Genomic DNA, 25,143 nt, shown 5'->3' on the forward strand with positions numbered 1-25,143 from the left:
TCAAACTACCAATAACATCCTTTGCAGAATTAGAAATAATTATTTTAAAATTCATATAGAACTTCATATGGAACAAAAAGGTCCAAAGAGCCAAGACAATCCTAAGCAAAAAGAACAAAGATGGAGGCACCATGTTACCCAACTTAAAACTATACTACAAGGCTACAGTAATGAAAACAGCATGATAGTAGTACAAAAACAAACACATAGACTAATGGAACAAAATAAAGAGCTCATAAATAAGGCTGCATACCTACAACCATTTAATCTTTGACAAAGCTGAAAAAAACAAGCAATGGATAAAAGACTCCTTAGTCAACAAATGGTGCTAGGATAACTAGCTAGCCATATACAGAAGGTTGAAACTGGATCCCTTCTTACACCATGTACAAAACCATCTCAAGATGCATTAAAACCTTAAATGTAAAACCCAAAACAATACAACTCTGAAAGACAATCTAGGCATACCATTAAGGACATAGGAATGGGCAAAGATTTCATGAAAAAATGTCAAAAGCAATTGCAACAAAAGCAAAATTTGACAAATTGGCTCTAATTAAACTAAAGAGCCCCTTCACAGCAAAAGAAACTATCAACAAATAGTTTGTTCTTCAAATAATGTATAACACCTCTAAATTAATTTAACCAAAGAAGTGAAAATTCTATACAAGGTTAACTATAATGACTCATGAAAGAAATTGAGAAAGACACAATGAAATGGAAAGATATTCCATGTTAATGAAATACAAAAATTAATACAGAATCAATGCAATATCTTTCAAAATATTAATGTCATTCACAGAAATAGAAGGAAGCTTTCCTAAAAAGTATATGGAACCACAAAAGAGCACATATAGCCAAAGCAATATACTGATCAAAAAATAACGAAGCCAGAGGCATCATGTTACTTGACTTCCAAATATGCTACAAAGCAATGGTAAACAAATAAGCATGGTACTAGAATAAATACAGATACATAGACCAATGGAATGGAGTAGGTAATCCAGATATAAATTCATACATTTATGCAAAGTTATTTTTCACAGAGCTTCTATAAAAAAGGCAGGAAATAATGCTGATGAAGATGTGGAGAAAAGGGAACACTAGTACACCATTGGGGGATATGTAAATTCACACAGTCACTATGGAAAACTGAAGTTTTCTCAAAACAAAAACAAAAACACAACTACTGTATGATATAGCAATTCTACTACTGGATATATATCTCAAAGAAAAGAAATCAATGTATCAAAGAGATATCTGTACTCCCACATTTATTGCAGCACTATTCACAATAGCCAAAATATAGAATCAAACTAAGTGTCCATCACTGGATTAATGGATAAGGTAAACATGATATATAGATATCATAGAATATTATTTAGCCATAAAAAAATGAAATCCTGTCATTTGCAGCAGTATGAATGAGACCAGAGGGAATTATGCTAGATAAAATAAGCCAAGCAAAGAAAGAAAAATATTGCATGTTCCCACTCATATGTGAGAGTTAAGTGGATCTCCTGAAAGCTTTAGTATAGATTGGTGGTTACCAAAGGCCAGGAAAGATAGGGGACATGGGGGAAATGAAGTGTGGTTGATTAATGGGTAGAAACATACAGTTTGATAAACAAGACCTAGTGTTTGATAGATCAGTACGGTAACTACAGTTTACAATAACTTATTCTATATTTTAAAATAGCTAGAAGAAAATAATTCAGATGTTTCTAGCATAAAGACAAATATTTAAGGCAATAAATATCCCAATTTCACTGATTTGATCTTTATAAATTAGATGAACCTATTAAATTTTTAACATATACCTCCAACATATATATACCTGTTATGTATTAATAAGGAAATAAAATTTTCAAAAGTGATTTATGTACTACCATTATTGTATTACGGGATTCTGTATTTGTTGATCTATTTACCTTTTCCAGAGATTTTTATTTTTCCTTATACCTTGGTGCTGCTGTCTCACGTCTTTCTTTTAACTTCAAGGACTCTAGCACTTCTTGCAAGTCAGGTCTAGTTTTGATGAACTTCATCAGCTTTTGTTTGTCTAGGAAGGTAACAAAAGATGGTATTTCTCCTTCATTTTTGAAGAATACTTTTGCCAGTTATAGTATTATTGTTTTGCAGGTTGTTCTTTTTCCAGCACCTTGATTATATAACCCAATTTCCTAATGTTTCGGCTGAGAAATCTACTAATAATTTATGGAGTTTCCGTGTATATGACAAGGCAGTTTCTCTTTCTGTTTTCAAAATTCTCATTGTCTTTGCCTTTGGACAGTTTGATTATAATGTATCTTGTTGTGGACCTCTTTAGATTGCATATTTGGGAAGCTTACAACCATTATTTCCTCATATAAGCTCACTATTCTCTCTCTTTTCTCAATGTATAAGATTTTGTTTGTTTGTTTGTTTTTTGAGACAGAGTTTCGCTCTTGTTACCCAGAATGGAATGCAATGGCGCGATCTCGGCTCACCGCAACCTCTGCCTCCTGGGTTCAGGCAATTCTCCTGCCTCAGCCTCCTGAGTAGCTGGGATTACAGGCATGCGCCACTATGCCCAGCTAATTTTTTATATTTTTAGTGGAGACGGGGTTTCACCATGTTGACCAGGATGGTCTCGATCTCTTGACCTCGTGATCCACCTGCCTTGGCCTCCCAAAGTGCTGGATTACACGCATGAGCCACCGTGCCCGGCCCTCAGTGTACACATTTTATAATACAATACTGGTCCACTTGATAGTGTCCCACAAGTCCCTTTGCTTTTTCTCCTTGCTGCTTTTTTATTTTTTGTGCTTTTGGCTTAATAATTTCAAAGTACCTGTCTTTGAGTTTGCTGATTCTTTCTTCTACTTGATTCAGTTTTCTGTTGGACCTCACGAGTGAATTTTTAAATTCAGTTATTATATCTTTTAGTTTCAGAGTTTGTTTGCTTCTATAGTTTCTATCTCTTGATTCATATTCTCATTTTGTTAATGCATCATTTTCATGATTTTGTTTAGCTGCCTATATGCATTCTTATACAGCACATAGAGGTTCCTTAACATATTATTTTACATTGCTTTTAAAGAATTCATATACCTTTGTTTCTTTTTGAGCAGTTTCTAGAGATTCATTTTGTTCCTTTGATTGAGCCATATTTTCCTGTTTCTTCATGTGCTTTGTTGTTGTTGTTGTTGTTGCTGCTGCTGTGGGGATTTGGGCATTCGAAAAACAGACACCTCTCTCATTCTTTATAGACTGTTTTTGTACAGAGGAAGATATCAATCAGCCTGGCTCGAGATGCTAGAGTCCTCTCAACCATTTTTCAGGAATGTGTTTTCTCTGAGCTTGTGCATTTACTTTCCTAATTAGAGAGGTTTTCTGGTTTCTTTTTTAGAAGCCCATATCTTTTTCTCCCATGGTATCTGTCTGTGTACTGCAGGTTTGGGAAATGTAGCAACAAGCTGCCTATCTTTTCTTTATTTTTTCCTCAGTGGCTCCCAGACATCTAAAGTATGCCAGTTCCCTGTCAACACTCTGAGTCAGATGAGACAGAAACCAGTCCCTCAGGCAGCCCCTGAAAAGCTGAAACATTGGACTACATTTCAGTCTTCTCTTTCCTGAGACAGAAGCCACAATTTGGACATTCTTTTTTTCCTGATTACGCTAAGCACTTAGCTGTGCTAGCTTGGAAGAAAGGGTTATCATGGGTGAAATGCAATGGCTTTTATTATCCATTTAAATGCAGCTATTCTTGGCTTTATGCTTGCTTGGGGTACTGTGACTTCTTAACTGATTTCTGGAGTTCTCATAAAGAACTTTTGGTCTATATATTGTTGTCAGGGTCTCTGGGGAGAAATGAGGGCTGGACATTTTATTCTGCCATCTTGCTCTGACATAGAGCTTTTAGATAAACTCTATTTAAATATGGGTTGACAGAGCATGCTGTGCCAATTTAGCCCCACCTTCATTCTTCCTCTTGTCTTATATATATATAGTCTCAAATGATACAGAATTTTCTTACAGGCTCTTACAGACATTTTATAGCCATGTTTTTTAGTCTTTTAAAATGCAATATCAACTACTTGCAGGAAGCCCTACTAGGTGGGCTCCTCTCTTTTTATGGGTGAAGTGACTCGCTGCTTCATGAATGAGTTAATTCTACTGATGGCAGTTATGGTCTTCAGAAAATGAATTTTTACTTTTTCTTCTTTATTGAGCTGTAATCTGCTTTCTTTATAGTTTCTACTCATTGCTCCTAGTTCCACCCTTAGTAGAAATGAGAATCAAGCTTATTTGAGATTTTGTTTTTATTTTTAATTACACAGGGCAGTCTTCTATTTAAAGATGGATATAATGCCTCACCATACCCAGGTCTGCTTCTGTATTAATATCCATAAGCTCTTCTGCCATATGGATTCAAGGCCTTCTCTCCATTCTTTTGCCCTCCGCTGAGTCAAATTTGCTCCTGTTCTTAAAAAAATATCTTTTTTACAAAGGGATCCCTGAACTAAACCCAAGATTCCAGATGATGTGTGACCAGTGCAAAGTGGAAAGGAACAATCACCGCCTGAAATTAACTCATTGTACTCCTGATGATGGGATCTTTACTTTATTTTTTATTATTTTTAAGCAGTTTGTTCAAGTTAAACTTCTGCTTTTTAAAAAATCCCTAATATATTTTTTTCATACACAATTATGCCAGTTCAAGTCTTCCTCATCCTATACTTACAAAAGAAGTACCACAATTTTCAGGTCCAGAGTCCTAAATGAGGAATGTAATTAACATAGAAAGCAGGAGGTTTAAAGAAAAAAAGAGAAGATTCACAAAAGTATAATTGGGTATGACAAAGATGACATTTCAGCCAATCCCACAGAAATACAAAGGATCTTCATAGACTATTATAAACACCTCTAGGCACACAAATTAGAAAATCTAGAGGAAATGGATACATTCCTAGAAACACAACCTCCTAAGATTGAATCAGGAAGAAACTGAAAACCTAAACAGGCCAATAGGAAGTTTGGAAATAGAACCAGTAATTTAAAAACCTACCAATCAGAAAGAGCCCTGAACCAGATGGATTTACAGCTGAATTCTACCAGAGGTACAAAGAACTGATACTAATCCTATTGAAACTATTCCAAAAAATCAAGGAAGAGGGGTTCCTCTCTAACTCATTCTATGAAACCAGCATCATCCTGATACCACCAGTTGGCAGAGACACAATGAAAAAGGAAAACGTAAGGCCAATATCCCTGATGAAAATAGATGTAAAAATCCTCAACAAAATACTAGCAAGCTAAATCCAGCAGCACATCAAAAAGCTAATTCACCATGATCAAATAGGCTTTATTTCTGGGACACAAACTTGGTTCAATATACACAAATCAATAAATGTGATTCACCACAAAAAGCTCATCAAAAACAAAAACCATAAGATCATCTCAATAGATACAGGAAAAGCCTTTTTAAAAATCTAACTTTCCTTCATGATCAAAACCTTCAACAGATTAGGCACTGAAGGAACATACTTCAAAATAATAAGAGCCATCTATGACAAAGTCCAACATCACACTGACTGAGCAAAATCTGGAACCATTCTCCTTGAGAACTGGAACAAGACAAGATGCCTACTCTTACCACTCCTATTCAACATAGTACTGGAAGTCCTAGCCAGAGGAATCAGGCAAAAGAAAGAAATAAAAGGTATCTGAGGAGGAATAGATGAAGCCAAAATATCCCTCTTTGCTGATGATATGATTCTATACCTAGAAAATCCTAAAGACTCTGCTAAAAAAGCCTCCTGGGCCTGATAAATTAATTGAGTAAGCTTTCAGGATACAAAATCAATGTACCAAAATCAGTAGCATTTTTATACACCAATAGTGTTCTAACTGAGACCCAAATCAAGAAAACAATACCCTTTACAATAGCTAAGAGGAAAATGAAATATCTAGGAATCCATTTAACGAAGGAAGTAAAAGACCTCTACAAGGAGAACTGCAAAACACTTCTGAAAGAAATAAGAAGTGACAGATATAAACAGAAAAACATTTCATGCTCATGGATTAGAAGAATCAATATAATTAAAATGGCCACACTGTCTAAAGCAATTTACAGGTTCAGCACTATTTCTATCAAAATACCAATGTCATTTTTCACAGATTAGAAAAATCAACTGTAAGTTTATTTATAACCAAAGTAGAGTCCAAATAGCCAAAACAATTGTAAGCAAAAAGAACAAAGCTGGAGACATCACATTGTCTGACTGCAAGCTATATTAGAAGCCTATAGTAATCAGAACAGCATGGTACAGACACAAAAACAGGCACATAGACCAGTGGAGAGAATAGAGAACCCAGAAGTAAACTCACAGACCTACAACCATCTGATCTTTGACAAAACCAACAAAAATAAGCAATGGGGAAATGACTTACTATTCAATAAATGGTACTGGGATAACTGGCTAGACATATGCAGAAGAAGAAAACTGGACTCCTACCTCTCACTATATTAAAATTCATTCAAAATGGATTCAAGCATTAAATCTAAATGAAAGTCATAGAAGAAAACCTAGGAAAGTCATAGAAGAAAACCTAGGAAATATACTTCTTGACATTGGCTTTGGCAAAGAATTCATGTCTAAGTTTCCAAAAGCAATTGCAACAAAAACAAAAGTTGACAAATGGAACCCAATTAAACTAAAGAGCTTCTGTACAGCAATAGAAATTACCAACAGAGTAAACAGACAACCTAGAGAATGGCAGAAAATATTTGCAAACTATGGATCTGGCAAAGATCTAATATCCATAATCTACAAAAAACTTAAACAAGATAAAAACAAACAATCAAATTACAAACTGGGCAAAGAACATGAACAGACACTTCTCAAAAGAAGACATACAAGTAAAGGCAAGGCATGGTGACTCACAGCTGCAATCCCAGCACTTTGAGAGGCTGAGGTAGGCAGATCATGAGGTCAGGAATTTGAGACCAACCTGGTCAACATGGTGAAGTCCCATCTCTACTAAAGAGACAAAAAATTAGCCACCATGGTGGCACACACCTGAAGTCCCAGCTACTCAGGAAGCTGAGGCAGGAGAATCACTTGAACCCAGGAGGTAGAGGTTGCAGTGAGCCAAGATCGCGCCATTGCACCCCAGCCTGGGTGACAGGGCGAGACTACGTCAAAAAAAAAAAAAAAAAAAAAAAAAAGACATACAAGTGGCCAACAAATATATTAAAAAATGCTCAATGTCACTAGTCATCAGAGAGATGCAAATAAGATCACAATTAGATACTATCTCACATTGGTTAGAATGGCAGTTATTAAAAAGTAAAACAACAATAGATGTTGGTGAGGCTGCAAAGAAAAGGGAAAGTTTATACTCCATTGGTGAGAATGCAAACTAGTTCAGCCACTGCAGAAAGCAGTTTGAAAATCTCTCAAAAAGAACTTAAAAATAAAACCTTTGTTCATGTGTGGGTATATATATCCAAAGGAATATAATTCATTCTATCATAAAGACACATGCACCCCTATGTTTGTTGCAGCACTATTCACAATAGCAAGGACATGGAATCAACCTAAGTGCCTATCAACAGTGGATTGGATGAAGAAAATGTGGTACATATACATCATGGAATACTACGCAGCCATAAAAAAGAACAAAATCATGCCCCTTGTGCAATATAGATAAAGCTAGAGATCATTATAAAATATGCATAAAGCTGGAGATCATTCATTATTCTAAATGAACTAATGCAAAAATGGAGAGCCAAATACCATAATTTTTCACTTATAAATGGGAGCTACACATTGAATACACATGATCATAAAGATGGGAACAATAGACACTGGGGGCCACTAGGCAGGGGAGAAAGGGCGTGGGGCATGAGCTGAAGAACCACCTGTTGGGCACTATGCTTGTGGCCTGGGTGATGGGATGATTAGGACTCAAAGCCTCAGTGTCACACAATTTACCCATGTAACAGATCTCCATGTGTACCTGTTAATCTATAGTAACAGTTGACATTTTAAAGAAGAAAGTAGGTTTTAATGTTTCAACGATACCAAATGTACTATGATATGTAATCTTCCTGATATGTCTTTCCTTCTACTTTTTCCTTGTGTTTTTCTTAATATCACAATCAGGACTGTTAGTTTAATTGCTATTGTATAATTATTTGTCTAATGCTATTTCTACTTGGCTTTAACTTTCATAAGGAAAGAAATTACATTTTGTTTCCTGATAAAATTGGTGTTTAGGATACTTCCTTACCATTACTGATGGCCACTATGTATTTAGTAAATAAATGGTAATACTCACTCCATTTTTCTTTGAAGGTCATCCAAGTTGTTTGGGTCTTCTAGGAAGCTGACACTGAGATGAAGTTATGAGAATAAGTAGTTTATTGGGGGGAAATGCCTGTAAAACATAAGAAACATAAGAAAGAAGCAGAATTGCACAGGGAGAGCCTCTGATAGTAAGGCCAGTCTTACAAAGTCTTGTCCCACCCAGTGAGGAGCTCTAGAGGGAAGACTACTCATTAGAGGAGTCCTGTGTTCAGAGGGAATGTCCAGGTTCCAGAACCCCAAATTCCTGGAAGCCATGAATGTGGTTTGGTAGTCTTTACTGATACAAAATAATTATTAAATAAATAGCAGTTCTATAGGACTTTTTTACCCCTCCCCCCACCCAGAAAGGAATTATGTGATTACAGGGAGAAATTTCAGGTAGTATATTTATTAGAACTCCTCGTTTAGAGGTAACAGAAACCAAATATAGCTGGAGTAAGAATAAAAGGCAGAAAGGGATATTTTCTAAGGATAAAGAGATGCTTTGCACATCCTGAAAGAAACATGAAGTCAGGCTTCCTAGATTCTACAGATCCTCTGGAACCCAGAATGAATGGAACATTGGAGATGAGCTAGGAATGAATGTTATAGTGCCTGTATTCCCGGAGATTTTATTTTTTTTTTTATTTTTATTATACTTTAAGTTCTGGGGTACATGTGCAGATCCTGCAGGATTGTTACATAGGTATACACATGCCATGATGGTTGGCTGCCTTCATCCCCCCATCACCTACATTAGGTATTTCTCCTAATGTTATCCCTCTCCAATCTCCCCACCCCCAAGAGCTTCTGCACAGCAAAAGAAACAATCATTAGAGTGAACTGTCAACCAATAGAATGTGAAAAAATTTTGCAAGCTACTCATCTGACAAAGGGCTAGTATCCAGAATATTATTATACAAAGAACTAAAACAAATTTACAAGAAAAAAACAAGCCCATCAAAAAGTGGGTGAAGGATATGAACAGGCACTTTTCAAAGAAGACATTTATGCGGCCAACAAACATATGAAAAAATGCTCATCACCACTGGTCATTAGAGAAATCCAATTCAAAACCACGATGAGCTACCATCTCATGCCAGTTAAAATGGCGATCATTAAAACATCTGGAGACAACAGATGCTGGAGAGGATGTGGAGAAATAGGAATACTTTTACACTGTTGGTGGGAGTGTAAATTAGTTCAACCATTGTGGAAGACAGTGTGGCCATTCCTCAATGATCTAGAAATAGAAATAACGTTTGACCCAGCAATCCCATTACTGGGTATATACCCAAAGGATTATAAATTGTTCTGTTATAAAGACACATGCACATGTATGTTCATTGTGGCATTGTTTACAATAGCAAAGACTTGGAACCAACCCAAATGACCATCAAAGATAGACTGGATAAAGAAAGTGTGGCACATATACACCATGGAATACTATACAGCCATAAAAAAGGATGAGTTCATGTCCTTTGCAGGGACATGGATGAAGCTGGAAACTATCATTCTCAGCAAACTGACACAGAGCAGAAAATCAAACACCGCATGTTCTCACTCATAAGTGGGTGTTGAACAATGAAAACACATGGACACAGGGAGGAGAACATCACACACTGCGGTCTGTCAGGGGTGGGTGGCTAGGGTAGGGATAGCAGGGGGTGGGGAGATTGGGGAGGGATAACATTAGGAGTAATACCTAATGTAGGTGACGGTGGGATGGATGCAGCAAAACACCATGGCATATGTATACCTATGTAACGATCCTGGAGATTTTAAAGATTTTAGTTACTCCCTAAAAGGCAAAACATTCTCTTAAGGCCCCTTCCAGCTCAAAACCATAATAAGATATCTTCTCGCACAAGTCAGAATGGCTATCACTAAAAAGTCAAAAAATAACAGATGTTGGCAAGGCTGCGGAAAAAAAGAAACAATTATATACTGTTGGTGGGAATTTAAATAAGTTCAGTCACTGTGAAAAGCAGTTCATAGACTTCTCAAAAAATTAAAATTACAACTACTATTCCACTTAGCAATCCCATTACTAGGTATATACCCAAAAGAAAATAAATCATTCTACCAAAAAATATACATGCACTCATATGTTCGTTGTGGCACTATTTAGACATGGCATCAACCTAGGTGTCAATCAATGGCATATTGGATAAAGAAAATATGCTACATATACGCCATGAAGTACTATGTAGCCATAAAAAAAAAATGACATTTTGTCATTTGCAGCAACATGGGTATGGCTGGAGACCATTATCCTAAGCTAATTAATGTAGAAACAGAGAACCAAATACTACATGTTCTCACTTATAATTGAGAGGTAAACATTGGGTACACCTGGGCATAAAGATGGGAACAAAGACACTGGGAACTACTAGAGTAGGGAGAGGGTGAAGAGGGCAAGGGCTGAAAAACTACCTATTGGGTACTGTGCTCACTACTTGGGTGACAGCATCATTCATAACCCAAACCTTAGCATCCTGCAATATACCTGTCACAAACCTACATGTGTACCCTCTGAATCTAAAATAAAAGTTGAAAAAAAAACCAGTAAAAAATTTTTATGCATGTAAATTTAAAACTAAAATTTGCTCTGTGACCCTAACAAATACTTAAGCTTTGGGGGTCTTGGTTTCTATAGTTTGTTTATTCTTTCACATATTCATTCATTGTTTCATTTAACAAACATATCTTGAATGTCTTTACTGTGTGAGATTCCATGCTAGGTTTTGGAGGGACAAAAATAAATCACACAGTCTCTCCCCTTAAGACATTCATACATTGTGAAGATGATCACATAAAAAATTACAAGAGACTGAAAAGTACTACAATGAAACTATATAATGGTAGTGAGGGAGTTCAGAGGAGCTGGTAGAAAAGAGCAATGGGAAGGTTTCAAAATCCTAACCTCTGGGATTCTAGGTAGAAGTGTTCTACTGTCTACCTCAGATCCAAAGTACTATATTCATCAGGGGACACTTCTTCTCTGAAGTGTTTAATTTTTCATTTTATATTTTCTGCTTCAGGGAAAGTTACAAACGTGGTGTATTCGGTTTTCCATTGATTCAATAACAAATTACTAAAAACTTAATGGCTTAAAAACCACACCCTTTATTCCCTTGCAGTTTCAGTAGGTCAGAAGTCCAGCATAGCATGGCTGGATTCTCTACTTAGGGTACCACAGGAGTAAAATCAAGGTGTCAGCCAGGGCTGTGGTTCTCAGCCTCTCCAGGGCCAGAATTCTCTTTGAGGCTCATTGGCTGTTGACAGAATTTAGTTCCTGTGGTTGTTGAATTGAGGTCTCTATGTCTATGAAACATGGTCTCCTTCATCTTCAAGCTAAGAACAGCAGATGGAATCCTTCTCATGTTTTTAATATCACAGATTTCCTGCGCTGCTTTAAAAGAACCATTCAATCTCTCTATCTTAATGTCCACTGATTAGTAATCTTATTTAAACCTGCAAAATCTCTTTTCCCACATAATGTTAACATTTGCATGAGTGTAACATGAGATAGAGAAAAGGTCATGGGGGCCCAAATTCTGCCTATAACACTTGACATACTAACATTGTTCTTCTCTCTTTGCTCTTTCATTTTTGAATCACCACAAAAAATGATCAGGGTCTTGGAGAGAGGAGATACTAATCCCAAGGCAATGCCTAAAAAAATGAAGATTTCTCTGCATTAGATAAGAAAATCAAACCCACTTACTCCCAATTTATAGTTTGCTTTTATTAAAGTCTCCCTGCATGATTTAGGTAGTCAGTTGAAGGTATAGGTTGGGGACTGAGATGGTTGATATTTATTGAGAACTTACCATGAGTCAGGCACCTCAAATCATGTGATTCTGAGAATACGCTTATAAAGTAGGATTATCACTGTGGTTATTTGACCATTAAAACAATGAAGATTCAAAGAGTTTAAATGGCTTGTTCAAGATTGTAAGCTAGGACAGAAAACTTTGGTATATAAACTGAAGTCTACTTGGCTTGAGAGCCAAAATTTCTGACCACTACCCAATGCTGTCTCCTGGTAATCAGAAAGGAACTTTTTTATGTGAAAACTAGGAGGAAAAGAAAGGGAGAGGAGAAGGAAATATTTATGTGTCAAACATATTCACAAGTACTATCTCATTGGATCTTCAGAAATATTCTATTTGGTAATATCTTTTTCATTTATTGAGGAGAAAATTAATAGTACGTTTAAGTGATTTTGCCAAGATCTTGGAATTCGTTAAGTGGTAAAGCCAAAGAACTGTATGCAAACCCAAAGTCTACTGTCTTTCCAGTCTACTCTACCAGCCTTACAAGTAACACACCTCTTCCAAAGTAAAAAGCAAATGTTCTGCCTACCAAGAGCAGGAAATAAAATGCAAAGAAGCTTTCTGTATAATAAGCATTCTATACTGAGCCAGGATGTTAATAGCAACTGTGAGGTTCTGGATACACCTATGGAGTCAGGCACAAGTGTGCAGCTAAATGTGCCCAGTCTCCTCAAGAAATGAGTCTTGAGGCCAGCACACCTGGGCCTGTGTCAGCTAGGGCCATGCCAGGTAATGCCTCTTCTTCCAAGGAACACATCCTGGTTCAGCCAGGATGCCATATGGGTCTCCGATTAATTTGAAGATGAAAAATTATGGCTTGAAGATGTTTTAGCTCCAAACACCAAGAAATGATGGTATTAACCTGTGAAATAATTTCAGCTTCTCCTACGAAATAACATAACTCAAATGTTGTTTTTGGTTCTAGGCCTCTGGTTTGGCATGGTTCATCTGGTCTGAAAATGTTCTGCCAAATGACAATTCATGCCACTGCCTTGACAGGAGTCACCTTTGGGGTCAGAAAATGGCAGGCTATTGTCTGCCCCAGTTAGAGATCCTGGTTTGTCTTTCTTTCTAAACAAATCCTGGCCTTTGGAACCTTTTCTGTAGAAAGTTTTCTTTTGCCTTCACTTTGTGCCTCCATGTGAATATGCTTGAATAATTTTTTCTCCCATATCTCTTAAACTTGTTCACTATTTTGAAGTGTTCAATCTAACCTTCCCATAGACTTGTATACAGAGAAGGCTCATGTCATTCATTTGACAAATATTGAGTGTCTACTGCATGCCAGGAACTATGCTAGCTACCTTGAGCAGTATGTAAACAAGATCAACGAAGTTTTTATCTCAAAGATCTTGAAATCCAGTGAGAGGAGACAGAAAATAGTGAAGCAAATACATAAATGGACAAAATAATTAGATTGTAAAAAAATGCTTAGAAACATACAAGCAAGGTTATGAGATATCAAATATCCAGCAAAGGCAACTTAAGGTAGAAGGCCAGGAAAGACCTCTCTGAGAGGGTAACATTTGAGCTGAGAGACAAGAGGGAATGAAGAGCTGAAATCACAAAATTATATGTTCCTTAGTAGCCTAGTGGTTAGGAAAAAAAAAAAATACACGTAGAGAGACAACACATGCAACAGCCCTGAGGTGGGAAACAGCTTTGTGCATTTGAGCAAGTTCCAGGAGGATAAGGAACAAGGAAACAAGATGGTATAAGATAAAGTTGGAAAGGTATGGGGACTCCAAATCATCTGAAGCCCTGTAGCAATGATATATATTATTTTATTCAATCCTTGCACAAATTTGTTAAGTACAGTTGTCCCTTGGTATCCCTGGGAGACTGGTTCCAGGACAGCGGCCCCCTCTCCAGGCAAATACCAAAATACAACAATGCCAAAATCTCTTATATTAAATAATGTGGTACTGTATATAACTTATGCACATCTTCCTTTATGCTTTAACTCTCTAGATTACTTGTAATGCCTAGTACAATGCAAATGCTATGGAAATAATTGTTAAACTGTATTGTTTTTAATTTGTATATTTTATTGTTTTTTTCCCCAAATATTTTCAACCTGTGATTGGTAAAATACATGGATAAGGAATTCACGGACACACAGGATCAGTTGTATTAATATGTCTTTTCTTTCCATGAAGAAACAGAGGTGTAGAGAATTTAACCAACGTGATAGTGAATTTTCTCCAAAGACCAAGAAGACCTGGGCATTGCAGAACTACTATTACCCTACAAAAATTTCCAAATTGACATTCTTTAATTAAAAATTTTCTCCAGGCTCTTGGATTGACTGGGCCTAGAAACACCCCAACATTTGTTGAAAAGTATGAATTTTTGCAGTCTTTCAAAAGAGACACCTTTAGCACAGTGACCTAAGGGTAAGTTTATATGATTTCTTCTCCCTAAAGGTGGTCATTGAAAACAGTTAATACAAGTTGGGATAAAGGGAGAAGGTGCCATTGAGCCTTGTCTTTGTGTAGTGGCAGGCAAGTACTTTAGGGGTGACCCATGAACACGTGGACACTTTGTGCTTTGTGAGAGTGCTTTTGTAAGTCCTTCAGAGTTCTCCTGTTTGGACCTTTCTCACTCCCAGAGATGCACTCTTCACCTGCTCTCTCATTATTTCTCTGCTAAGGGAAAGGTCCCCTCAGTCACCTATGTGCTGATGATTTTTAAAAACTGCTCAGCCTCAGTATCCCACCCATTTCTAGTTCCATGTCTCTCACTCCCTTCCACAGTGATTCACTATACATTTTTGTTGGCAACATACTTTGACATAACTCTAAAGATACATGAAGGGATTAAAAGATCAATACTGATTTTAAAATAAGTTTTGTAAGTTGAAAAAAGAAATTTACCCAATTAAAACACCACTCACTGATTTCCCTTAAGCTTTATGTCACTAAGTGAGTAGAAATATTCACTGCCCTGACCTCTCTTGCTTCTGTTGTTCAATGAGCTGAACTAAGTAGGATACAATAAAGTCAGGGTTTTTTCATCTTCTGCTGCCCTCAAGCTATTCTGCCAGATCTCTATTCTCTGTCCTCTTAGACCAATTCGATAGCTTTTCTGGCCATACCTGAATAATAGCAGAATATAATTATTTTGAAATATTAAAAATAAAGCTAAAACAAAATCCAATCTCTCAACCAATTTTAGGTTCCTCTCTTTCTTGGTATGCTATGACCCAAGAATTTTACAGATTAGCAGTTAAAAAATTGAGAACGCTCAATTCTTCACTGTTCCAACATGCTATTCTCCATCTTCTTCCCTTCCGTCACTGCGCTACTCTTGGTAACACCAGGTTGGGACAGAGAAAAAAGATGGAGAGGCAAAGAGGAAAAAGGTTTCATCCATGGAAAGTACTGCAGTTATCCAGCACCAGTGTGCTCTGTGGATATTTTCTGCTCTATGGGATTGTTTTTGTGGGTCCTTCAGAGTTCTGCTAGGACCCTTCCTAGCCCCAGAGATGCACTGTTAACCTACTTTCTCATTATTTCCTTCTCAGCTCCTGCTCCAATGGTACATTCCATAGACTCATTTCTTTGCTGCCTTTTGGCAAGTCCTGAGATATGTCCACCTTCTCTCTCAAAATAGGGGATTCTTCTCAGCCATTGTCTTCCAAGATAGGAAAAAGTCTCATGTGACATCTTATTGACTTAAATGCTTAAGAGGAAAAGATTTATTGCATCCCAGTTAAGTCCCCCATTTTTACATAAGTATTTTACCTCTTACTCCATCTTTCCCTCATTCAGTGGCTACCTGCTGTCCAGCACATTGTAGGCACTCTTGTTTTGACACTTCCTCTAACAGACATAATCATAAAAGACTCTGTTAGAGCTAAATAAATTTTACACATTAATCAAGGTCTGGTAGTATACTCTTTGAAGTTTTGATCCACTCCTGCCTTCCTGTATGTTTCCACTTGGATATCTCTTATCATTTCAAAATTAATATTTTCAAAGTAAAACAACACTCTTCTCTTCAAAATGGCTTCTTGTCAATAGGTAAGATATTCTTCCAGGCATTTATGATCGAAAACTTGGAGTCAACTTTTTGAGCCTTTTGCTATCTGCTGAGCCCAGTTGGTCACCACCCCCTTTCATACTTCTGGGGATCTTCTCCTTTAGGCCTCACATTACCTTACTCGGAATCTGCAGAGTCAGGTAACGTGAGGCCTAAAGGAGAGGCTAAAGCAAGGCTGCAGTAATCTTTTAATGAGCCCCGGAATACAGGATTTTCTTCCTCTAAGCCAGACTGAATATGGCTGACAAATCTTGCTTAAATCCTACTTTCGTAGTGATGTTCTAATTTTACTGCTCAAAAGCCTCTCTGTTTCCCTACTGATGCCTGAGAAAATTTCTAGACTCTTATCTATCTCTTAACACTTTAACCTTTTTTCCTGCTTTTCCATAACATGCAACTGATATTATAAACTAGACCATTGTTCTATGAATATATATTTTGATGTGACCATTTTGATTCTGGGACATTTTATTGTAAACATTAAGCCATTGAACTGTTAGTTTTTGCTGTTGCCTGGATGCCCAATTATCTATCCTCCCTCAATGTGCTTCACCTCATCTTGACCTTAATACATCCTGAATACATCCATGACCCTTGGAGGTGGGGTGAAGATTGGGGTGAGGGAAAGGAAGGGCTGAGGTACTGGAAAAATCAGACTCTGAGATAGAATAGAGTTCAAAGACAGGAGCAGGAATAAGGTGAAACTTAGGGATGGGAAAAGGAAGGGGAATGTATATAACATTTTGTGGTTGAAAAATGTTTTACATTTGACTCAGTATGTAAAAATGTCTGCACTAAATTTTGTTCATTCCCTCCTGGACACATAAAGTTTACAATACTTCTAAGCCCTTGCTGTTCCTTGAGTGCCCTCTATTTGTATACAGGTCCACAAATACTGAGTGTCTCCCCCTGTCGTAGTAGTTACAGTGACAGAGGTGAGTAAAACATGAGAGAAAATCCTTTCCTGAAGGATCTCACAGGCTAGGGGGTAGACAGGTTGGTTATTAAGTTTAATATGAAAAATGGCTTCAAATTGTGGGAGCACCAAGGTGACACAGCCATGTTGGTGGCTGATTTCATGGGTCACTCATTTTTGCCTAAGCACTTCCTTCTCCCGGCAGAAAGGTCAGACAGAATTTTCTTACCTATGCTGTGAAGAGGTGCAGGTTAGGCCTTGGGACATCTCCAAAAGAGTTTAGATTCTCCAGCTCAACCTGCACAGAAAGGAAGTAGATTTAAGGTAAACAGACTAATAAGTTACATTACACAGAATCACAATACCTATACTATATACACTTGCCTCATAATTTTATTTCTACAGTGCCAGTTTTCATCCTTGAAACTATGACACCTTATTGGGGGAAATCAAGGCAGAGAGGGTAAATGATTTGATTCATGGTTTCAGACAAAGTAAACCTCCTAGCTAAGTTTGTAAAACTTAAACAGTCTCTTGCAAGCTTTGGGTTTAGAGCCTTCCTAGCTATGAGCTTTCTTTATTTAAGACCTGTCAATACTGTCTATGATTCAGTTGTAAATTTCCTGCAACACCTTATTTCATCATTACTGGTGAATGTTGTTCTTGTCATACTTAAATTTACACTTAATTTTACACTTAATTTATACTCAATGCAAAGACATATGTATCATACTAGGGCATAGGGAGCAAACTGTTCAGACTCATGGAGTTGGATACTCCCTTTCACTTAGATAGTATGCCAAGGTTTATAAAGCACTTTCTCACATGAATTTAAAGTATTGACTTCTAAATGAGGTAGATAATGGTATAGAGATGTGGGGCAGAGGGCTAAAAAGAAAACTCCAGATGTTCATGCTGCTTGTTTATGTTGATAAATAATTGTTTCTAAATTCATAGCTTTGGGTCAGGTGCAGTGGCTCATGCCTATAATCCTAGCACTTTGGGAGGCCAAGGTGGGCATATTGGATTGCTAAGTTAAGGAGTTCAAGACCAGCCTGGGCAACATGGCAAAACCCCATTTCTACTAAAAATCCCAAAATTAGTCAGGAATGGTGGTACATGCCTGTAGTCCCAGCTACTCTTAATTGTTAAGAAAGTCTGTGTGGGAGTTTGTCATTTCTGCTTCACAAAATTCAAATGTTTAAGTGTAATTTATTTCCCTAAATACAGCATAAACTCTTGAGGACAGATAATTTTGTCTTATAGTGCTCAGTCAGTGAATACCTATTGATTGATTGATAGCATCAATTTTTGAATCATATGTATCCCATTTCACAATGTGCTAACTGCAGTACAAAATTATTTCTCTATTTGGGGTCAGGTGTTTGACCATAAAAAGACAAGAAGTCAAAAACAAGTAGAAAAAATGAAGGAGTATATTAAAATTTAGAAAGACCAGGCTCTTATCCAAAAGTCCTCAACCCAAAGTAATTTTGTTTATAGCTTGATTTTTCCATTAGAGGAAAAATTGTTTTAGGTTACTTGGATTGATTCAGTAGTTAACATGTTTAAATTGTAGAGACTGGGTGGCCTTTTTGTTTTGTTAATGCCAGATGTAATTTTGTAATAAAACAATTTTTCTTTATTTAAAAACCACATTCAAATTATGAAATAGGAATTCTACCCTCTTTGCTCTTCTTTTTTCTCATTTCCTTCAATTCCTCTGAAATTATCCTCTTGCAAATCAATGGATTTGTGAATTCTGACCATCATCCATAAGGAAGCAACAAGAATTTGTGGCCCAGATTTGTAAATAATCCCATGGATCAGATTATGGTGGCCATCTCTTTTTTGGATACAGGGATTATTTCTTATTTATCTACAGGTCCTAGAGCACATAGCACATAGGAGGTATATAAATAGTGCTTGAAAGAAAAGTATATATGGAAAGAGTAGAGAGAAAAGGCCAGAGCTTTTATGTAATAGCTTGTCTAATACTGGTGACCATTTCCACTGTAGCAACAGAAATATTTTTAAGGGAAAGACAAAAAGTCTGCAAGACATCCATGAAATAAGTCATTGTGCCCAGCTCCCATAATTTATGCAGCACCTTCTGTGAGATTCTATACTCCTTACATCATTGTTACCATTTGTAATCTTATTTAATTTTTTTATTAATTCTTTTTTCCTAAAAATATTTACAAAGGAAGCAAAAGCAATTCTGATACAAATCAGAAGAGCAGTTGCCCACAAAAGATGGAAATTGACCAGGACTTTCTGGGGAGATGAAAATGTTCTAAAGCTCAATGTGGTAAATATATTTGTTAAACTCATTGAATTACATGCCTAAGAACTGGGCAGATTAAGGAATTTATTTTTTTTCTGTAACTAAGAATATATTTAAGGTAAATAAATAGATCAAGTAACTAAATAAATCTAATAAATAGATCAAGTAACTAAACATACTCAAAATTAAAGCAAATAGTGTTATTAAATTCTAGATACTACTCCTTATAGAAGGCTCTAAACCTGATACCTGCTTTCTTTTAAAACAAATTACTAAGCAATTAAAAAAGAATAAAGACATGTTAGTAATTATACACATATGTAAACATAGATATATACACACAAATACATACGTGTGTGTGTATGTGTGTATGTGTGTGTGTATATATATATATATATTTTTCCCCCTAGATGGAGTCTTGCCCTGTCACCTAGGCTGGAGTACAGTGGCATGATCTCAGCCCACTGCAACATCTGCCTCCCAGGTTCAAGCAATTCACCTGCCTCAGCCTCCCAAGTAGCTGGAATTACAGGCGTGTAGCACCATACCCAGCTAATTTTCGTATTTTCAGTAGATATGCGGTTTCACCGTGTTAGCCAGGATGGTCTCAAACTCCTGACCTCGTGATCCACTCGCCTCGGCCTCCCAAAGTGCTGGGATTACAGGTGTGAGCCACTGCATCCAGCATAGTTTTATATCTTCTTCTTCCCTTTCCTTTATTTAGACAATATATTAGTACCCTGCCTTCTACTGTCAAATAGCCATATGTGAGGTCAGAAAAGACAGGCTTCCCAGATAAGGAAGGCAGACCTGTGCAGAGGAGGCTAATCTGAACACAGGGCAAATCCATTCGCCAGGGGTGTGGTGGCCCAGCACTACCAGAAGATTGGCCATACTCAGGGAGATTGAGCAGATAATAAATATATTGTGAATAACGAGAGCAAGGTTTTTCACTATTGGAAAGTTACAATTAAGGAAAAGATAAAGCAATAATAAACTCAGCCAATATCAGATTAAAATTGAAGGTACCAGAGTGAGCTATTAGTTTTAGTTGTAGATGTAAATAGAAATACATATAAACATAAATGTGTATGTGGTTCCTAGCTATCTGCTGAAAGAGCCTAAGAGCAGTGGTATTCCAGTAGTAATAATTACCTAACGCTCATATCTTCGTTTGAAATACAAAAATGAACGAAGGCTCCTTGAAGAAATGACTGAATCCAAGGCTGAGTCTGAGAAAGAATGTGATAAGCCTGGAACACCTTTCTTTCTTTTTTTTTTTAATATATATTTTATTGCATTTTAGGTTCTGGGGTACATGTGAAGAACATGCAGGATTGTTGCATAGGTACATACATAGCAATGTGGTTTGCTGCCTCCATCCCCATCACCTATATCTGGCATTTCTCCCCATGTTATCCCTCCCCAACTCCCTACCCCCCACTGTCCCTCCCTAGTCCCCCTCAACAGACCTCAGTGTGTGATGCTCCCTTCCCTGTGTCCATGTGTTCTATTGTTCAACACCTGCCTATGAGTGGAACATGCAGTGTTTTTCTGTTCTTGTGTCAATTTGCTGAGAATGATGGTTTCCAGGTTTAACCATGTCCCTACAAAAGACATGAACTCATTGTTTTTTATAGCTGCATAGTATTCCATAGTGTGTATGTGCCACATTTTCCCTGTCCAGTCTATCAACGATGGGCATTTGGGTTGGTTTCAAGTCTTTGCTATTATAAACAGTGTTGCAATGAACATACGTGTGCATGTGTCTTTACAATAAGTAAGGAAATACTCAAAGAATGAGGACATATTAAAATAACACAGAAGTAAGCTTGAAGGAACTGGCTCCCAGTGACCAAAGTACAATTGGAGCATTAAAATAATACTAAAATAACAAATTATAACCCATTGAATAATCTAGTACCCCATTGATAAAAATAAATAAATGGATAAGCCAGGTGCAGTGGTGGCTCATGCCTGTAATTCCAGTAATTCCAGCACTTTAGGAGGCTGAGGAGGCAGTGTTATTTGAGTCCAGAAGTTCAAGACCAGCCTGGGAAACATAGTGAGACTCCGATCTCTACAAAAAAATAAAATAACTAGCCAGGCATGGTGGCATGTACCTGTAGTCCCTGCTACTCAGGAGGCTGAGGTGAGATCGCTTGACTCTAGGAGGTTGAGGCTGCAATAAGCCATGATTGTACCACTTCACTTCAGCCTGAGTGACAGAGTGAGACCCTTTTTCACAATAAGAAGAAATTAAATAAATGGGTAGAAGAGTAAGCTCTTCCTTACACTAGAAAGCTTCCAATTAAATGTGGAAGGAATATTGTCTAAAAAGTTTACCATTTGGCAATAAACGTAATAATAATTAACCCAAGCAAGAAACTTCAATGGATACTAAAACTAGTAGGTCAAAATGAGGTAAGGAAAGAGATTTTTACATAGTCCCAAAGTATCTCCATTGAAAATATTTGTTAATTACAAAGGGAAAAAAGAAGTAGAGAAACCTGGTAGACCTAATCTTAATCAAGGGATTGAAACAAACACCATCAGCAATGGGACACATAGATATCATGTGCAATCAGATAGGATGGTAATGAAAATAAAGTAGTAAGAGTGACAGTCAGATCAAAAATGCATAACCTAGGTCTAGTCATAAGGAACCACTGGCGAACTCAAATTGAAGGATATATTGTAAAACAACTGGTCGATCTTCAAAAATGCTGAAGTATGGGTGCAAAAAGAGGACATTGTCTAAATTCTGCTTAGAGATGTTAGGAAAGGCTTACTAAAGGAGATAACTTAGATATAGTCTTGTAAAATGAAGCCGTTGTCATATAAATTAGAGAGGAAGTCATTCTGGGCATACATGACAGCATTTGCAAAGGTGTGGAATTCTGGGGACCAGAGTGAGTTGGATGCCTAGAAAGCACAGAAAGATGGTAGCTGCAGCCAGGGAGATGGGCTGGGGCCAAATTATGAAGGATCACTCTGTATTTTGCATAGTAAAATGAGTTCACAAAAATTGAGTGATTAATTCTGGAAGCGTTGGAAAAGACATTATAGCTGATGGGTTAGTCCAGGTCCTCTGAGAAGCAGATGCCGAGTCTGGATTGAATACAGAAGGAGTTTATTAAGAAAAATGCACGCATGAAAGAAAATATGGTAGGAGCTGGAAAGGGCGGAGAGAGCCATGAGATTGTAAAGTATGACCCCAAGTGAAGATGAGAGGTAAAGATATTCAGCAAAGCCATTCATGAATCCTTCAGCCAAAGGAAATGACAGAGTAGTCCCCTTCTCTCCCAGGATTCAGGCTGCCTTACGATTCCTACCTCATTTTGTAGTTGGTAGGAACTAGCCTATGGTAGGCATGGCCTCAGTGGGAACACAAGACTGGGCTTCAAAGTGCAGCAGCAGGGACCCTTGGTCCATTATGATCCCTGTAATAGAAAGACAAGCACATTCTCATTACCACCACATATTTTAGAAGAAGAGGTGAAGGTAATTCCAGGGAGACGTTTGAAGGATTTTAAATGCAAGTATTTGGTATTTCACCTTTCTTTTTAAGTATCAATTTCCCCTTAGTTACAAGAGTCATGGACATTTTTTAGCTGAGCTGTGATCACATTTGTCAATTTGTGGTTAGTAAACATGGACATCTAATCTGGGAGAGTCTATCATTTTGCTTTGCCTTAATGTGGTTAGTCTTCTGTTTTTAGTCTCCAGTGTACCTGTGGAGGCTATCCTCAATATTACATAACTGTTTTTTCCCTGGAGGTACTTGATGTGTTATGGAACACAAGTTGTTGTACACTGAACACATGCTGGTTAGTAACTACATATGCCTCTAATAAAAATAGAAAAATAAATTCAACTTCTATTTAGTAGAAAGACACATTTCTTCTTAAACATTGTTATTGGAGAAAATTGGTAGTAAGAAACAGCAAAAGTATTTTTGATTTTCAAAAGGTTGGGAACAATTAAAATCAACTAATTTTGTTGAGATTCTGATGAGTTTGAAAGGACTATAAATCCATAACAAAATTTCCAGTTGCTTTAGCTTATTCTTAATTGCAAATTTTCTAAACCCCATTAAAGAAAAGAAATCATCTTTCTAGACTCATTTTGTCAGGTATGGAGTATCTTCCTTCTTTATCAAGTACATAAAAAGTCCCCCAAATTGCATAAGAAACACCTATATGACTCATTGCATATTTGGTGAGTAATGAAATTAACACTACTTAAAAAATCTTTAAAAGTCTTTAACTATTTAAATATTGTAGCCACTATTTTTAAAAATCTTATTTACATTTATTAACTGCTAGCAGTGGGAACTTTTTTAACTCTGAGAAACAGATTCAAGATGCCCAGTGTAGATTCAAAAAAACTTAACAATGTGCCCTTTCCTCAAAGGATAATGTATCTGTTCCAAATGGTGCCATTTAAAAACACAACAGAGCATTTAATTGGGTAAAAAAAACTGGTGCCTAAATTTTATAACATTTTTTCATTCAATGGTAAGAAAATTGTTATTTTAAAAATGAGATACATACAGGAGGTAGCTTAACTGAGGAATCACGCTAAAGATGTGTCTTTAAAATAGCTGCTACATGAATGATAGCTTTGACATTTGGTCTTCAAGACTATTCTGTTAAATGCTCCACTATACATGAATAGTGCAGCAATATTTTTTTGTGTGATGAAGGTGGTGAAGAATTTCTAGGTTTTAGAAAATAATCATTTAATGGCTTTCATTATAAATGTCATTCCTGGCCTCATATATGCTGTGGTTACTTGTTCCTGGTCAGAAATGCATTGATTTGCTCAGAATAGACACTTACCTTTTGAAGAGCAATCCTGGTGTGGTCAGCCTGATGCAATTTTTATAGGACATTGCTATGAATTTGCTTGATTTTGGATGTGGGTACAAAGGTCGGTTTTGGTCATTTTATTTTAAAGGCTGTCTTGTAGGTGCACCAAATCCACTGGTCCTTCAGAGAAAAGGAAGGAAAAGATGCAGCTTCTTCATGGGTCAAGGTTGCTGCATTGCTTCTTATTCCACATGTGATGCAACAAAGTATTATACTCCTTTTTCTTCAAGTTAGAATTGTATTTCCCAAAATTACATACGACAGACCTGAGTTAGAAAAGATAAACAAGGCCGGGAGCGGTGGCTCCTGCCTGTAATACCAGCACTTTGGGAGGCCGAGGTGGGTGGCACCTGAGGTCAGGAGTTTGAGACCAGCCTGGCCAAAATAGTGGAACCCTGTCTCTACTACAAATACAAAAAATTAGGCAGCGTGGTGATGCGTGCCTGTAGTCTTAGCTACTTAGGAGGCTGAGGTGAATCGCTTGAGCCCAGTAGGTGGAGGTTGTAGTGAGCCGAGATTGCGCCACTGCACTCCAGCCTGAGTGACGGAATGAGACTCTGTCTCAATCAAAAAAAAAAAAAAGAGAAACTATTTATTCACTTATTGCCAGATACTTATTGTGGCAGAGAGGATTTTTTAAAAAGGTGTAAAATAGATTATTTCTTTAAGAAAGCCATATGTAACTGTAGTGATTGAGTTCTTAAAATGTGGTCCAAACTGAGATATGCTGTAAGTGTAAAATAAACATTGCATATTAAGGCCTTAAACAAAAAAGAATATAAAACATTCTATTTTTATGTTGATTACCTGCTGAAAAAATTTTGAATATATCAGTTTAAATGGA

At 37.0% G+C, this 25,143-nt stretch overlaps 1 long non-coding RNA gene across 1 annotated transcript in view; it reads right to left on the minus strand.

Moving 5' to 3' along the window:
* Positions 1-24,653, minus strand: part of LOC116555188 — a 58,050-nt gene extending 33,397 nt beyond the window's left edge. Inside the window, exons 1-3 of the long non-coding RNA XR_004270418.1 lie at positions 24,270-24,653; positions 22,761-22,868; positions 17,368-17,436 (exon numbers count right to left, since the gene is read on the minus strand). This is a non-coding gene — a long non-coding RNA (uncharacterized LOC116555188). The remainder of the gene's footprint in view (positions 1-17,367; positions 17,437-22,760; positions 22,869-24,269) is intronic.
* Positions 24,654-25,143: the final 490 nt, after the last annotated feature.

The sequence above is a fragment of the Sapajus apella genome, unplaced genomic scaffold (assembly GCF_009761245.1).
Source record: "Sapajus apella isolate SASKATOON/1434 unplaced genomic scaffold, GSC_monkey_1.0 scaffold14, whole genome shotgun sequence".
NCBI lineage: Eukaryota > Metazoa > Chordata > Mammalia > Primates > Cebidae > Sapajus > Sapajus apella.